This window comes from Motacilla alba, chromosome 3 (genome assembly GCF_015832195.1).
Source record: "Motacilla alba alba isolate MOTALB_02 chromosome 3, Motacilla_alba_V1.0_pri, whole genome shotgun sequence".
Classification (NCBI taxonomy): Eukaryota; Metazoa; Chordata; class Aves; order Passeriformes; family Motacillidae; genus Motacilla; species Motacilla alba.
Genome location: NC_052018.1, coordinates 43,066,059 through 43,082,822, shown reverse-complemented (window position 1 = coordinate 43,082,822; position 16,764 = coordinate 43,066,059). Strand labels below are relative to the sequence as shown.

Here is a 16,764-nt window from a genome sequence, read left to right as displayed (position 1 = left end):
TTTGGGACATTGCCATGACTGCCTGACACCAGGTGTCCTGCTTGTATGCTTTGTTAAACTGAGACTTGGGTTTGTCAAGAAGGATTTAGGTCTTCACATTGGATAGATTTTTTGCTGCCTTCCTCTGTGGCCTAGGTTGTAGTTTACTCAGTGGACAATTTGAGTGAGTAAATTCCCTACTCTTCTGTAAGCCTTCAGCACATGTACACTCTCTCTCACACATATGCATACACAAAGAAACAAACAAGAGTCTCTCACCTCCTTATATCCTGTTCTGGGGAGCTTTTTGTCTGGACAAAAGGGCCTTGAGAAATCAGGCACAGGAGCAGGTAGGAAGACCAGGCAGGAAAATTATGCAGTGCACTGGCAGTTTGGATGATCTCTCCATGACATAGTTCTCAGGATGTTCTCTTATGAGAATTCCCATTCTTCTGCAGACTGTGTTTTAATTTCTAGGTAGTTTTTTTAAACTTTCATCCTCCACCTTCTATTCTTCTCACTTCGTACTGAGCAATGCTGCTGTTACTTTCCCACATGGTAGCAGGTGTGTTATCCTGAAAATCAGACTTTTTTTTTTTTTTTGCTTGGTGGTTTCTTTGTAATTTTGTTGGTTTTGCATGGCCTGGGTTTTGGTAGCAGGTGGGCCACAGAGGTGACTTTCATGAGAACTGCCAGAAATTTCCACCATGTCCGGCAGAACCAATACCTGATGGCTCCGAAGATGGACATGCTGCTGGCCAAAACTGGGTCAATTAGAGAAGTTGGTAATGCCTCTGTGATAACATATTCAAGAAGAAAATCAAAACAAAGTGGAACAGAATTTTTTCCCAGCCAGAGAAGAGGAGGAGATGAGAACATGTGAGGAAAATGACATGGCGACACCAAGGTCGTTGAGGAAGGAGGGGCAGGAGATGCTCCAGGCACTGGAGCCAAGATTCCCCTGCAGGCTGTGGTTGTGACCATAGTGAAGCAGCTGTGCCCCTGCAGACCATGGGGATCAGGATCCACGGGGGATGCAGAGATCCACCAGCAGCCCATGAGGGAGGTGCTCATGCTGGAGCAGGTGGATGCCCAGAGGAGGCTGTGATCCAGTGGGAGACCCAGTGGAGAGGGGGCCCTGCTCCCAGGCTGGAGCAGCCTGTCCTTGAAGGACTGCACCCCATGGGACGAGTGACCCAAGTCGCAGCAGTTATGGGAGGACTGTGTGCCCATGGGAGCGACTCACGTTGAAGCAGTTTTGGGAAGACTGCTGCTCATGAGATGCGGACTCACACCAGGGAAGTTCATGGGGAACTGTCTCCTATGGGAGGAACCACATGATGCAGCAGGGGAAGGACTCCATTCCTAGGGCAGCGGAAAAAAAACTCAGATGATGAACTGACCAAAACCCCCATGCCCTGTCCCCTGTGCTGTTGGTGAGAAGGAGGGAGGGGTTGGGGGAGGAAAATGATTCTAAAGGACGTATTTTACTTCTCAGTATCCTCCTCCAATTTTGGTACTAATAAACTCACTCTCTAAGATGAACCTTTTTTGCCTTTGGAATGTTTTCTCATCGTCCTTGACTCATGAACCCTTTGTTTAATTTTTTTTCTCCTCTGCCCAACTGTAGCAGGGGAGGGTGCATGAGTGACTGTCGTAGGTGCCTGGCATTTGTCATGGTATCAAACCATGACAGTCATGCACATAACAATTTTTCTCAAGTTTGCACTTCTTCAGGTTAACATTTGGTAATGTTTCTGGTCTTAGAAAATCCATTGCTTTGATTAAATGGTTTTCTGCAAGATGAAATGTACTACTTCACTTAAATCATCAACAGAAAGGAATAGAAAATGGAAAATGAGAAAATGCATGGGGTTCTTGAGATGAATAAAAGTCTGAAGCATTTTACATATGTTTGTGGAGTTTACCTCAGCTGTCAGGTAAGCCCCCAATGAGTCTTTATTTGCTTCACTCCTATGGAATGAGGTGGGGAATTTGAAGGGAAAAAGTGAGAAAACTCAAGGAGTGAGCTAAAGACAGTTTTCTATGTGTAAAGGGAAAAAAAAAAATCAAGCTGTGCATATTTCACTTACTGCTAGTCAACCAGCCTCTGAGCACTGGTTACTTGGGAAAAATTCCCCAGGTTTTATTGCTAAGCATGATGTTTTATGATGTGGAATACCTCTCTTCTCAGGAGAGATATTGTGTCAACTCTTCTACTTGCATCCTCTTCCAGTCTCTTGCCCATCTCCAATATACATGTGGGGGCAGAGCGAGAAAAAGAGTTTTGGAACTGTGCAAATAATGTTCAGCAGTAGCTAAAACATTGTTGTTCTATTGTTTTAAGAATGGAATAGAATATTTCAGTGGGAAAGAACCCACAACAATCATGTAGTGCAACTGTCAACTCTTTAGTCACAGATCCAAAACACAGAAACATATGGGTTGTTATGAAGAAAATTAACTCATCCCAGCAAGACCCAGTAAAATATGAATAAAGTTTCAAGAGATGAAGAGTTTTTAAAACAGCCAAGGGAGAATTTGATAGAGGAGCACTCAGAAATGTAACAGGGTACAACTATTCCCTTTTTCTCACAATAACAGTTCATTGGAACATCAGATGAAATGGTCAGGCTGCAGGTGTAAATCAAAGAAAAGGAAGAGCTTTTACACACAGCATGCAGGAAAAGTCTGGAACTCATCACCAGTGCTCCTGTGGAGGCTTGCTCTGTAAATAGGTTTGAAAAACTCTTAGGCAAATTTATGGAAGAAAAATCAATAAAGGGCTATAAAACTGGATGCAGATATGGCTTTTACCTGGTGGGAAAAAAAAATCCCCAAATAGCAGACTGCTGGAAACCAAAGAAATAGGGAGAGAAAGTAGCAGTATCTTTTTTTTTTGGTATATTCCTAAGCTCTCTCAGCATACATTGTGTACAGGCCCCTTTCAGAAATAGGATAAAGGCTACATGGACCTTTGCTCAGATAAGTTTTTTCCTTCTCTGCTCTTAAATTTATGTTCCTTGGTATTAGACTGCCGTTCATCTCAGTTTATACTTTTCCAGTGACTCATTTTGAATAGAGGGGGGCATGGAAGATAGAAACTAGGATTTCCTGACAAAGACAATTTAAAATATTCCCTATCTACTCCATTTATTTGTGTTAGGTGTTCAAAACTGATTTCTTCTCCAGCAGGTGATTTCCATTCAGAAACATCCCTGTTGATCTGTGTCTTAAATTCTTATTTAAACCATTTGCATACTTTCCCCCCCCCTCCAAGTGGTCTAATTTCTTCCACAGAAGGTTTTCAGAGTTTCTTCAAAACCTTCATTCCTTATCTGAAGTCTGTGATGTTCCTTGACAAAACTCACCTCTCCCATTTGGCAGGTCAACCTGATCAGGCAAGGAAAGGTGATTCTGGTTACAGATAGACTGAAATAGCTGATTCTAATTAGAGGAGGTTAGAAAATACTCGATTTCAGTCTGCTGCTTTCATTTTAGACAGGTTATCCAGTATCTAAATTAGAAGCAGCAGGTATCTGATCTGAAAAAAAATTGTTTTTCCTTAAATCTGAACCTTAGTGCTTTAGTGTTACCTTCCCTGATACTACAGTCTGAGTTAGTGGGAATAGCCACATCAAATTCTGTTTTGGAACTGTAAAACTTGCAGCACTGGTCTATTCCCTGAGGGTGGTGTATGGCCTTTAGTGAGGGCTTTTAGACAACTGTTTCTAATATAGGTAATACATCCAGATAAAACACCTGTTACTTGGCAGCTTGTTTTCATTAGTATGTTGAAAACATAAAGACTGAAATGAGGCCAATCTTAAAAAGACTTTGGCCATAATGATGTAGGATTATATGCAAGGCATTTTATGCAAATGTCTTTAACGATCTAATTTTCTAATTTATATAAGTTTAATAATGACTTAATGAATTAAATTAAAAGTCTATTTCAAATCCATTATTTTTAACCAAGAAAGAGTTGAATCTGAATTTAAGATCAAATTAAAATACCTAACCTCATGTTTAAGTCAGATTTTCTATTTTTGAATTGTGCAATAAAGTAGTACTGGCATTTAGGTTCAGGGCTTTGCACTAGTAACAAATGCAGTGCTAAAGCATTTTAGATATAAATATTTTGTCCAGAGAAAGAACCTACATAAGCCCAAATATTTATCCACAAATTGACTAAATGGCCCTGTTATCTAAGTATATAAATGCAAATATAAGAATGGTGCAGATTATACCTTTCAATTTCTGTTTTCAGATCTGTTTCTTCACTTAAAACTTGGAATACGGTTGCATCCTTAGTTCCTCCAGCAGTGGAACTGTCTTTTAGAATAATGACACTGAATATATAATATCTAAAACAGGCAGAGAGGGGTGGTAAAAATTATGTCCTGCTTGATTTTATAGCATCATCCTTAAAACAACTGACACCAACTGCACATCTGGGTCACAGTGATTTGCTCCTCTATTGTGAAACAATGCTTTTTGGTCTAGGTCTGATATGTTGAATTGGGTCATGTTTTGACATAACATATTATTGTCATGTTAGCAAATATGGTTTTAGAGGAAAGACTGAACTGTTTCTGCACATACCTGTGCTCTGTGCACTGTGCAGTGCCTGGGGAAAGTGAGGGTCCAGAGCAGCAAGCATCTCTTCTACAGACTACTGACAAGAAATGGTGAAAAACAGGACATACAAAATTCTGTAGAGTAAATTTTAGGAAAAGGCTCATCTTTAATTCTTAGGTATGTTGCTGCACCACTGTGCAATAAGGAACTGAAGGTCAGAAAAATGAAAAAGGAGGAAAACAGAACACATTTGTGTGAGGTAGAGGTTGGAGCTCGCAGCCAAGTATGTAATCTTTGTCTCTTATGTTTTTTTCCTGTACATGTAAATTGAAATGAAATGAAACTGGAAAAGATATCTCACTTAGGTTTGGGAAATGGAACCTGAACTCTGATCTCTGTCATCTTTTCCAGGGGCCAGGCATTCTGTAAGGAGCCTGGGGTGCTGGGAGTTTCCCATGGGGTTTAGCTGGCAATGGAGCAGCTCATGACAGCCAGGTCCAGTCCTGCCATCCCAGCCAGGAGCTGGGGAGCTGAAATGGGGTAATAGGTTTTAGGCTTCTGGTGGAGTCCTGGGGGTTTGGGAAGGGACAATGAGACCCACTGGCACTCTCAGGGCCAGTCTCTTTCCCAGAAAAGCACTTGCTTATATTGCTTTGCTCTTGTTCTTTCTATTTCCTCAAAGAATCTTTCTTTCCTAATAATCCTGTGACAACATGAAAGATGGGAATTGGTCCAATCCAAAACTTGTACAAGCCTATTGTAGAAAGAGATGTCAAACCACAAGAAAACCAACAAGTTTTTTGTCAGGTGAGAATCTATTTTTATTTGCTAAAATAACAGCAAATGCTTAGGATGATTCACACCTTTTCTTGTCTCTGTTGAACAAACAACATTACGCAGGCTGTCGCTTCAGTTGTAGGTTTTGGTGTCCAGGACATCACAGGTATCAAGTAGAGTGGAGCTCATGTTTATGGTGTGATGGGTTAGCACACGGGTAACGACATTGCAGATAACTTATGTTTCTTCATTATGTACTATGACATTTTCTAGATGTGACAAATTTTTAAATTTGTGCTTTTCTAGGTGACTACTAAAGAGTTTCTTGTGACACTTTAGAAAAAATATCTGATGATTACTAATTCATTTGGCTCTGTTCTCTAATAATGTAAATCGTGATGTTCTGTGGCGTTAGTGGATATAATCTCTTTCAAAAATCCCACAAAATCCTATCTCTTGTCTCAGTACAGTCAAGTATATCTGCTTTAGTGTATCTAGATTTGGCAGTGCTCCAGTTTCTTTGATGTATTTCGTTAGAAAGAGACTTGATAAGTAGGTACCAGTGTTTAGGGATGAGTGAAGCCAGTTTAATATAGATATTTTTAGATTTAAGGGTTTGTCTTTTCTCTAATGTCACTTCCCTATTCTGCTTACCCTTAAATGTAATTAGATGGAGGTTTATTTGACATGGAAATAAAATCTTCATATCTAAACTTAAAAGAGAACATAGCAACACTTTTCTAGTTTTGTGGGAAAAAAACCCTTAAAACCAATAAGAAAATACCCCAACAAACGGAATCCAAGGCTTTTTGCTCTTTCTCGCAGTAACAGAAAGAAACAGATTTTGCTCCTTTTTTGCCAGCTGTGAGGTCTTATTTATCAGCAGAAAACAATGAGTGACTATTTTCAATGATGGTTTAAAAGACACTTGTCAAGTGTCCTACAAAATTTGAAGTAGCGGCATTTCACCATTTTTGATTTCTATGAAATTCTTCATGGATAGAAGCCCTTCTTTTATTATACAGTAGCATAATTCTTTTCATACTAAGGTATTTAGTTATTAGGGTCACAAAACTGAACAGTAAGTGCTTGACATATATTTTTTCTGCTCATAAAACATCATGACCAGGCTGATGGATCATAAGACCTGAGGATGTAGGTAAGAGAAATAGAACTCCGTTTTGCTGTTCTTTTCTGTGCTGAGGTCAGAAGGCAACTGTGCCCAGAAACACATCAGGCAGCTTAGCTGCTATACTCCTTATTATGTCTACACTCCTTAAATATGTCTACATTTTTCTGAAAAGTTTGCATTTAATAAACAAGGTGTCTCAATAAATCAGAGTGAAGTGAACCTTAAAAAAGACGAGTTTTCTGAAGGCTGGATCAACTGTCCCTGTGTCATTACAGTCAGAGGTTTGTTCTTTTTTATCTTAAAATCTTCTGGGGATGGAGGTCACTCAAACTACTAAATAATCTACTCCAGTGCTGTGTTATGAATAGAAATATTCAGATTGAATTAAAAATTTGTGGTTCTAAACTTTTTCCTGTACTTTGATACAATTAGATAGTTAATCATGCCCAAACATTCTTCTTATCTTTCTTATCTTATCTTTCATTCTTCTTTAAAAAAAAAAAAAAAAATTCAACTTCCAGTGTTGAAACGCCTGTTGAAATACAGATGGAAATGCAAGGGCCATACATTTATTTGGATTTATTTTCCCCTTCCATCCTCTCTAAATTCCTTTTCTAAATTTTTCCTTTTCTTTCATCAATTATGCTTAGGGACTCAGAACTGGTTAAATTAAATTTTGAAATCATATCACCTCTAGAAATCTAGAAACCCTGTGATATCTTGGAGAGTATCGTGCAGTCTGTGCCTTACAGCAATAATAAAGAAATACTGAGTTTCTCAGGAAAAGGTTTTTTCATCATTAGAAATAAGATTTGCATACATACCGGAGTTCTCACAGTTGAATTCTAAATCTGGAAATTTCTGCTGAGAAGAGGTGGTTAATCACCCTCTCTTTACACTTTTCTCCACCTTAACTTCCTTCTCCTGTTTTATCCCATACCAAACTCTCTGGCTTCTTTAAAGAGAATGTCTTTGTATACCGGGACTGATTTTTAAGACTTTTTTTCACTGTTTATGTGTTGTTAAAAATCAGCATGTGAAATGGTTTTGCAGCCTAAGGGCAGACAGAGGCAGCAGGAAACAGAGATGCTGGAGTTCAGCTTTGTTTTTCTCCTACATGCCCATTGGCAGTCCCTCCATATGTTGGGATTCAGTCTCCCCCAAACCAGTGCCTGAAGCCTTCACAGTGTGTTGCTGCAGTAGAGCAGTGAGCATTCAAGGGTTTATCTCTAACAGATTTGATCACTCGCTGTTTATGAAGCAGCGCAGCTTGTGCTGATAATGAAAGACCTCCTCTTCCCTCCCCCTCCCAATTAGCAGGTCTTGTCTGTCTCATATTCCTTATGAAAAAGTTTTATGTCAATATTGACAAGATGAGAAAAGGAAAATGAATTGACTTTGCACAGCTTCAGTCTCATCCTGTGAAAAATTCTGCGGGAGCCGTTCTGTCATTCTCTAACACTACCCTAAACATGAGTAATACCTTAGATGCTGAAGATGATAACCATGACACTGACTTTTACATTTGTTTTATGTTACTCTGGAGTGTGTTTGGGGTGTTATGACTCACCATGAAAGGACACTAAAAATCTCCAAAACCCCAACCCCTTTCCCATCAGAAAGAATGAGAAAAACAGTCAACTTCTCAAATTTCCTTCCAAGTGAGGAAATGGTTTATGGGACTTGGTATTGTGAAGAAAAAGCAAATGCTAGAAATCACAGAATTTCAAAAGGGCTTTTTTTTTGTGATAAAGGAACTGAATCCCATGAGTCAGAGGTGTGACAGCCCATGCAAAACAGTTAACCTTTCTGTGTTTCCTATTTGCAAAATGAGATAGTAATACATCTACTTACTTTCCTCTGTTTTGCCAGGATCAATTCCAGACATTTCAAGAGGTGCTTCTTCAAGGCAATGTGTGTGCGTAAAGCCCAGCCAAAGTCAAAATGACAAAAAGATGAGAATACTTTTAATCGCACTCTAAACTGGGTATTTGCTTTTTATCAGTCATATTGAATAGAAAAGTAAATGTCAAGGAAACTGATGCCTACATTATTATCTTTAGTAGTTAAAAAGTGTAGGCATAGAACAGAGCACTTTAGAATGAAAACAAGCATCAGTACAATGTAATAACAATTTATAAAAGAGCAATACAAAGTCAATTTATTGTTTAGTAGAGATTCAAGTAACTGATTAGAGAGTAATTCTGATGTGCTATTGTTCACCTAGCACCAACTGTGGTGAGTTACATTGTGAATTGTTTGCAGATGGTATTTTATTACAGGTGCTAGCAAAGTTTTTTGGTTTCAAGTGAAAAGATTACAAAATGCATTTTCTTTAACAGAATGCAATTTTGCAGTCTACTGTTACTGACACCATTAGGCACCTCATATTTTAGAGGCTCACATTTGATAGACAAACTGTGTTAAGGTTTATTAACCTTTTCATTGATGTAGTGCACTTCATCTTTGAATGGCAAACCAATCTATTTACTTCCTATTCTTTTATTTCTCTCCTTTTCTTCTCCCAGTTATGAGTTATATATACCTAGTACCAAAAGAAAAAAATGGCATGCTAAGAAATAATCAAAATTAAAAACTTAAAGAACATGCCCAGCATTTACAATTGTTTTTTTTTTCTCCATAAATTCTCCTAAGTCTTGAGTTGTCTTCATGCTTACAGTTTGCCCATCTGTGAGAACATCTTCTAGGTTTGTAATCCCAGTTTGATATTTTTAGCACAACAGTGAAACTGAAATAAAAATCCAAATCTGATAATTGCATTAAACTAAAAGAAAATGGGTGCCACCTACAAGTTCCTATGGATTTTGTGGGAGATCAGGTTTTCCAGAATGGTTTCCAGGTTTCAGGGAGATAATTTTTCCAGAAAACGGATCCTTTTAAGGAGCAATGTCTCAGGAGAAGCTCACACAGAGCAGTGCTCATCAGCAAAGATATCAGGGCTCTTCACTTGGGTGGCATGCCTAAGGTTGCACAGGCAGTGCAATGCCATTAAATCTACTTCCTCTGTAGACTTCAAAAGCCTTCCAGTAGGCTTTATGACATGCCACCTGGTTTTTGAAAATGACCAGTATGTTCCACTTGCTTGAAAACCTCTCCTGCCAGGAGAGAAATCAGATCACCGTGCATTTGTGTTGTCAAGTGAGAGGCCTCATCAAAAAGACTATTAGAACAATGGACACCTTAATCGTTCCAGGGTGTGGTGAGGTTCTAAAGCAACTTTAAGTGGGTAAATATCAAAACACACAAGTAAATAGAAAACTAACTAGGTTTGAAGGGTTGCCTAATAAACATGGTGTTGTTACCTTAAATACTCAAGGACTTTTTAAAAATTAGTATCTTCCTGTAATAGCCTCACAATAAGACCACTTCTGTGTCTTTCTCCTCAAACTCTGATGCCTAACTATGGAACATTTAAGTAAGAATATATTTTCCAAAGCCTTCCACATATACCACAATGCTGTAGAACACATCTGAAAGTAATGCACTTACACAGGTCTCCAAAAATGCTTGTTCTGCTTATAAGATTAGCTGAAATAAGATTGGTTTGTCAGGATACCAGATTTTTTTCTTGTTCTGAATTATTACTGCATCCTTTAGTATTTTTTTAGAAAAATTCATTTAATGTAGCAAATATATTTTGAAAGACTTGTGGATGTCTCATCTATAGTGGTGGATTATTAAATTAGCTTGTTCACTGTGTTCGAACAAGAAAACATCATATCAATTTCATTACTGACAAATACAAATTCTTGTTCTTACAAGATCAGCTTTTTCAACTCCCAGCATTGCTGGTAGAAATATACGTGTCTGTCTGATATGCAGAACTTCATAAAAATGGTCTCACACGTTTTGGAAGAAAGTAAGAAATAGACCTGAAACAGATTTTAACTAATTGCTAGAAAGTTATTAACTATCTAGAAGCCTCTCATTGGACATTACTAAGTGTTAGTTATATAGTTAAACTATATTTAATTAGCTGCTTGAAATTAATTTTAATTATTATTTTAAAATGTCAAACACATATGGCCTACATATAGTTGTCCTGCAGAATGTAACTGACATTCTGAAGGTGATTATTTTTAAACTCTCTATATTGGTAAAACACTAGGAGTACATTTATTAGGGAACATAGAAGGAGTTAACAATTTTGATATATGGCATTTTGACATGGAAATTACTCTACAGAATCTTGTTGAAAGTTGCTAAAAATAATGTTAGGTTTTTAGCATATACACAGTTAGTGACTGTGTTAGATCCTTACTTATCTATTTTATAAAATGCACAACTGTGGTGTTTTGTTAGCAGAAAACACTTTAGAAGCACGTATTTGTGTTTGTGTGGGTGAACAGAAGGAAACAGAAGCAAATTCCCTCCTGACAATGATAATTTATCTCTAAACGAGGAGGATTTGATCCACAACATTCATCACTGTAATTACAACCAGAACAAAATTGCTCAGATATAAACATAGGTTATTTTCTGATTTTGTGAGAATTTCAAGTAAGTAGGTTTTATTCTACTATGTTACACACATTTAATATTTCCTTGTATTAAATATTAATATTAATTAATGCTTACTAGTGCAAAATAAAAATACTAATTAGAAATTATTTTAAATAATGATCCATAATAGACATGGTTGCCATATATCTGTTGCCTTTTCCATAATTGTTAAATGAATGGGAACTAATTTTGACTTGAAATTTATGTATTTTGGAGTAAAATTGTAACAGCTCTTATGAAGGTTCTGTTACCATTGATGATAAGAATTGCACTTGGAGGCAAACCTTATATGCTTGACCCACAGCTAAGTGGGCATTGCCTGACATTTTATTTTTGTATGTGTGTTACTTAAGTCATAATAAATAAAAAAAAAAACAAGTGTGGCATTGGTTTCTGTTTTATTTTTTTTAAAAAAGACACAGGACAGCACTTATAGCATCTAGGCTTAACTGGTCTCACCTAACTCTGCATGAGACCTCTCAGTCTTTTTTTCAAATCTAGAAGGGAAAAAATAATGACGTTGCTATTTATTTCACCTATTTTAGGTGTGTATTCAGTTCTGTTTTAGGGTAGATTCAATGTGCCTATTTCAAAGTGATCACACAAACCTGACAGAATTCAAGAAGCATTTGGACAATACTCTCAGGCACAAGGTGTGATTTTTGGGTCTGTGCTGTGCACAGGAGGTGAGGAGTTGGACTTTGGTGATCCCTTCCAACCTATGACATTCTATGATCTTTATAATGTATTTGACGTGCTTATCTTTCAAATGAATGCTCAATATTAAGGTGCCTAATTTAATGAAGATAAAATTCTTTCATGATATTCAACAGGTCTGGATTTTCAGATGTAAATTGGGATCACCTTTGGCATATACATTACATGCCATATATTTTGACAGAGAAGAAGTGAAGAGCATATTTGCATCCTCCTGATTTTATGTTTGCTTACACTTACACACAGGAGAACTATTCTCATTAAAAAGTCAATAATTCAGATCACCTGAATTTGTTTGAAGAAAAGTATTGGGGTTTATTTCCTGGTATTTATACTAAATGAACCAAGTTTTACTCTGACAGGTAACAGTCTAAACCCATTATAGACACAGTGACTTCATTAATTATAATTCATTATTTTTTTATTTTCATAGGATAAGTCACATATAATAGAAAATGGAAGAAAACCCTCTCTCTCATTACCAGTGAATTTTTTTCAAGCTAGTCAATTCTTAATAAGTAGCATAGGCCTTTTTTTAAAAATCTGAATAGTCTACTTTGGTTCTGAAAATAGAAGTTATTATTATCTCACACCTCAGATTGAAACATTAACACAAAACTGGTTTTATACATTAACATTCCTTCTGGCAAGGTAGACTGAAGATTAAAATACTTCTCTAACAAAATTCTTGTGATTTCACATTATTCAACTATTATCCGAGATGGAGAACTATGGTGATTTATTGTGGAAAAATTAGGAGGCCTATTACTAGCCATGGAAAGTACAGACATACTGTTAGTTTGACATAAACCACATAAAGATATTAAATGTGACTCTAATTAGTTTTACTCACCACTCGAGTCTCTGCAGTTGGATTCCTTTGATGTCATCCTGCTTCTATCTAACATGAGTAATGGGAATGGTTAGTGAACAATATTTCATACTGCCACATTCCAGTAAAAGTGGTTTCCACTTGTATGCAGCGTTCTAGTGGATGCACTTTGATAAAATGGTAAAAAGGAGAAGCTTATAACTATCTCATTTCTTGATACAGAAAATCCTGCAGATTGGTAATACATCAGTATGTACAAAATTATCCTTTGCTAATACAATGTACCTGTTTATTATAAAACACTATGCTCACTTAATCACTGTTATACAATCGTATTTGTTATGTACTTACATAATGCTATTCAGCAAAAAAGGCACACTGTATAATTCAAAAAATCCTTAATTAAACTAGTTCAAACCAAATTTCCAACTTGTCAAAAAAAACTCAAACAAATCAGAAAGAGATAGAAAGGGTCTGCACCTTACTCTAAAAGTTCTGAGTCCTAAAGTATAAACTGCTTGATAATTAATCTGGGAAAAATCCACATACTTGCTCCTAAACTAGAACCTTAACTTTGGTAAGTTGCCTTACCAAGGATATGTAAAAGCTTGTTGTGGGTTGACCTTGGCTGGTATCTGGCTGGCTGCCAGACACCCACCCACCTCTCACTCTGCTTCCTAAACAGGACAAAGGAAGAAAGAATAAGGGAACAGCCCACGGCTGAGATAAATACAAAGAGATCAACTACTGATCAATTACCAGTTACTGTCACAGACAAAACAGGCTTGGCTTGGGGAAAATTAATTTAATCTTTTGCCAATTTATTGAAAAGTGAGAAACAAAGACAAATTAAAACAACGTTTTTCCTCATAATCCCTCTTTTTCCTAGGTACAATTTCACTCATCTATTCCTGACTCCTTAACTCCTCCACCCCTACCAACAGAACAGGGAGGTGGAGAGTGAGAAATTGAGCTCTTGTCTGCCACTCCCTCGTCCTCACACTTTTTTCCTGCTTCTCACCCTTCCTTCCTCTCTAGCATGAGTCCACCCTATGGGTTACAGTCCCTCCAGATAAACCTGCTCTATCTTGGGCTCTTCTCCATGCACTGCAGTTCTTTCATATTTACCTCTTCTGGTGTGGTCTTTTTCAAAAGCTACATAGAAATACCTGCTCCAGGTCCAGGTCCTCCTTCTCTCCAACTCCTCTGAGCTTGGTGTTTACCGTATTTTTTCCTCACTGGTGTGCATCTTCTTTTCCTTCTCAAATATGTTTTCCCCAGATCACCACCAGGCTGAAGGGTTCAGCAGTGTCCCGTGGTGGGTCTGTGGGAGCTGGCAGTGTCTAACACAGGACAGCCCCTGTACTTTCCTTACAGAGGTCATCCCTGCAGCCCATCAGCTGCCAGCACCTGGACATGACCCCTCCCAAAAAATATCTCAGACTAAAAGAGACTGCTAATTAGCCTGATATTGAGACATCTGAATGAGGAAGTTAATAAGTAAATAAAATATGATCATGCTTTTTCATACTCAACAACACTGTCTCTTCTCACAAGGAACATGTTAATTGTATTTTGCATTGTCTAACACTCCATGTGTGGCCTGCTGAATGAAAAAGACAATGGGAAATGTTGTATTACATTTGATTAAGACCCAAATTAGCCATCTGGGTGAACATTTACCAGATATAACAATGCCTGGGTTAGAGGGAGAGGGCTTAGTAGATTTTCTAGGGAATAATTACACTAAAATTTTGATTAATTCTTCCATAAAATCATAGAATGGTTTGAGTTGGAAGGAACTTTAAAGATCATCAAGTTCCATCCCTCCTGCCATGGACAGGAACACCTTCCACTAAAGCAGATTACTCAGAGCCCATCCAGCCTGGCCTTGAACACTTCCAAATATGGGGCATCCACAATTTCTCTGGGCAACCTGTCCAAGTGCTTCATCACCCTCACAGCAAAGAACTTCCTCCTAATACATAATGTAAGCCTACTATATTTTAGTTTGAATTCACTTCCCCTTGTCTTAGCATTACATGATGTTGTAAAAGCTCCCTCCCCATATGACTTGTAGCTCCCTTCAGGTACTGGAAGGTCACAATGAGGTCACCCCTAAGCCTTCTCTTTGCCAGACTGAACAAATCCAATTCTCTAAGTCTTTTCTCATACGAAAAGCACTTCATATGAGATGTGCTCCATTCTACTAATAATCTTGGTGTCCCTCCTCCGGACTTGCTCCAACAGGTCCATGTCATTCCTGTGCTGGGGACCCCAGAGCTGGATGCAGCACTGCTGGTGGGGTCTCACCAGAGCAGAGGGGCAGAATCCCCTCCCTCACCCTGCTGGCCAAGCTGCTTTGGATGCAGCCCAGGTTGGCTCCCTGGGCTCCAAGTGCACTTTACCAGCTCATGTCCAGCCCCTCACTGACCAGCACCCCCAAGTCCTTCTCAGCAGGGCTGCTCTTGATCTGTCTGCCCCTCAGTTTGTGTTATTGACGAGGGTTGCCCCTATGCAGGTGCAGCACCTTGGTCTTGTTAACTGTTCTGGTTTGACAGCAAAACCAGTGAGAGACTCCAAGTCAGAAATACAATTTATTAGGAAAAGGGAAAAGAAAGCTAAAATACATGCAATAATACAAAAGGAAAAACACTAACAAAGTCAGAACGCAACCTGACACCCTATTGGTCAGAGTGTTGGTAGCAGTCCAGTTGGATTGGTGGCTGCGGTACTCCTGGAGTAGCAGATGTGGTTCTGTTGGAACAGTGATCCTCTAAAAAGAGTGTAGTCTTCTTCTGACAATTCAGGGCAAAAGACAGCCATTCCTCTGGGAATCCAGTGGGAAGAGTGACTGTTCCGTTCCAAATCCCAGATTATATCCAGGTGGAGATGCTTAGTTCTTCCCCCCTGGGCGGAGCATCTCACAATGGGCTGTTATCATTCTGTGAGTTGTGTGGTGTGGTGGGTCCATTAAACAGAAATGGCTTCTGGAGGGAGTTCTCTCTGGGTCATGTGGAAAGGCATTGATGGGCCCATTAACAGGAGATAAGGAAGAAACAATGCCCCTCCTGGTTTCAGCAGCTCTTGAGGATGGGAATAGAACATATCTTAATATTGTAACCTAGGACATTAACCCATATGAGATTCCCATGGGCCCGCTTCTTGAGGTTGTCCAGGTCCCTGTGGATGACATCCTGTCCCTCAGGTGTGTCAAGAGCACCACTCAGTTTGGAGTCATCAGCAATAGAACTATGAGTCATCTAAATGGCTTTCAAGATGAAAAGAGCAGTCTAAATGAGTCAGTATTTGTTATTGCATTTGTAATTTTCAACACTGAAATGCACTTGGTGGTTTTTTTAGCAGTAATCAAAAAATATCAAAAGGAAAGGGGAGTTTTAGTGCAGAATAACAGTGATGGAAGCAGGATTCATGGTTAGGGTAATTAGAGAAAAGGTTCTAGTTTAGGCTGCAACTTAGAAAAAGCACAAAAATGTTGATGAATTCCTCCTAAAGAAAGCAAGGTAAGAAGAATATTCTATGTTGAGTATAAAAGCAATAAGAAATTCTTCTGCTATGATCTTAATGCCTTTCTCATTTTTCTTTCTTTTTTCTGGCAAGCTGGGAAAGACAGTGCTGAAATGAATTTTTAATTAAAATGAAGTGAATTGAGGAAACACTGATGATTCTCTGTTATCTTGAAAACTATCTTTTACTTTGGAAAGGAAAATGGAGAAATGAAAGGTCTGTTTAGTCAAAGAAATACCAGGATAAATTTTACTTAGCTAGTTATTATTTTAATATATTTTTAGTCTTGTAGTATGATGATACATAGTGACACATATTTGAGAAAAGCCAAAATTAAAAAAAAAACCCTGAAATAGCCACCAGTATTTTGATACTACAATGTTTTAGCCTGTAATATAAAGTAATATTTAGAAAGTAAGTAGGTAAAGTAAATAAAATACATACCAAAAACTGTATTGCAAGAGCATTTCTTTGTGTTCAAGTCGATACATCTCCTCCTATACCTCTTTCCTGTTGTATGTTAAAGCAAACAACACAAAGACATCAGCCTGTATTAAAGACTGCTTTGCCTTAAGAAATGAGAAAATATTAACTCTGCCATGTGATTTCCAATGAAATAAATGTTGGCCCTCTTGCAAGAATTTCAGTATGACTAGAAAAAAATGTTGTGAAAAGTTAAATGTATTGATTCAGA

The 16,764-nt window shown here is 38.0% G+C and overlaps 1 long non-coding RNA gene across 1 annotated transcript; it reads right to left on the bottom strand.

Annotated features, from left to right (window-relative positions):
• Positions 1 to 325: 325 nt before the first annotated feature.
• Positions 326 to 12,777, bottom strand: LOC119699801. Its single transcript, XR_005256553.1, has 3 exons — positions 12,564 to 12,777; positions 8,324 to 8,371; positions 326 to 1,344 (listed from the first exon to the last, which is right to left on the bottom strand). It is a non-coding gene; the product is annotated as an uncharacterized LOC119699801 (long non-coding RNA).
• Positions 12,778 to 16,764: the final 3,987 nt, after the last annotated feature.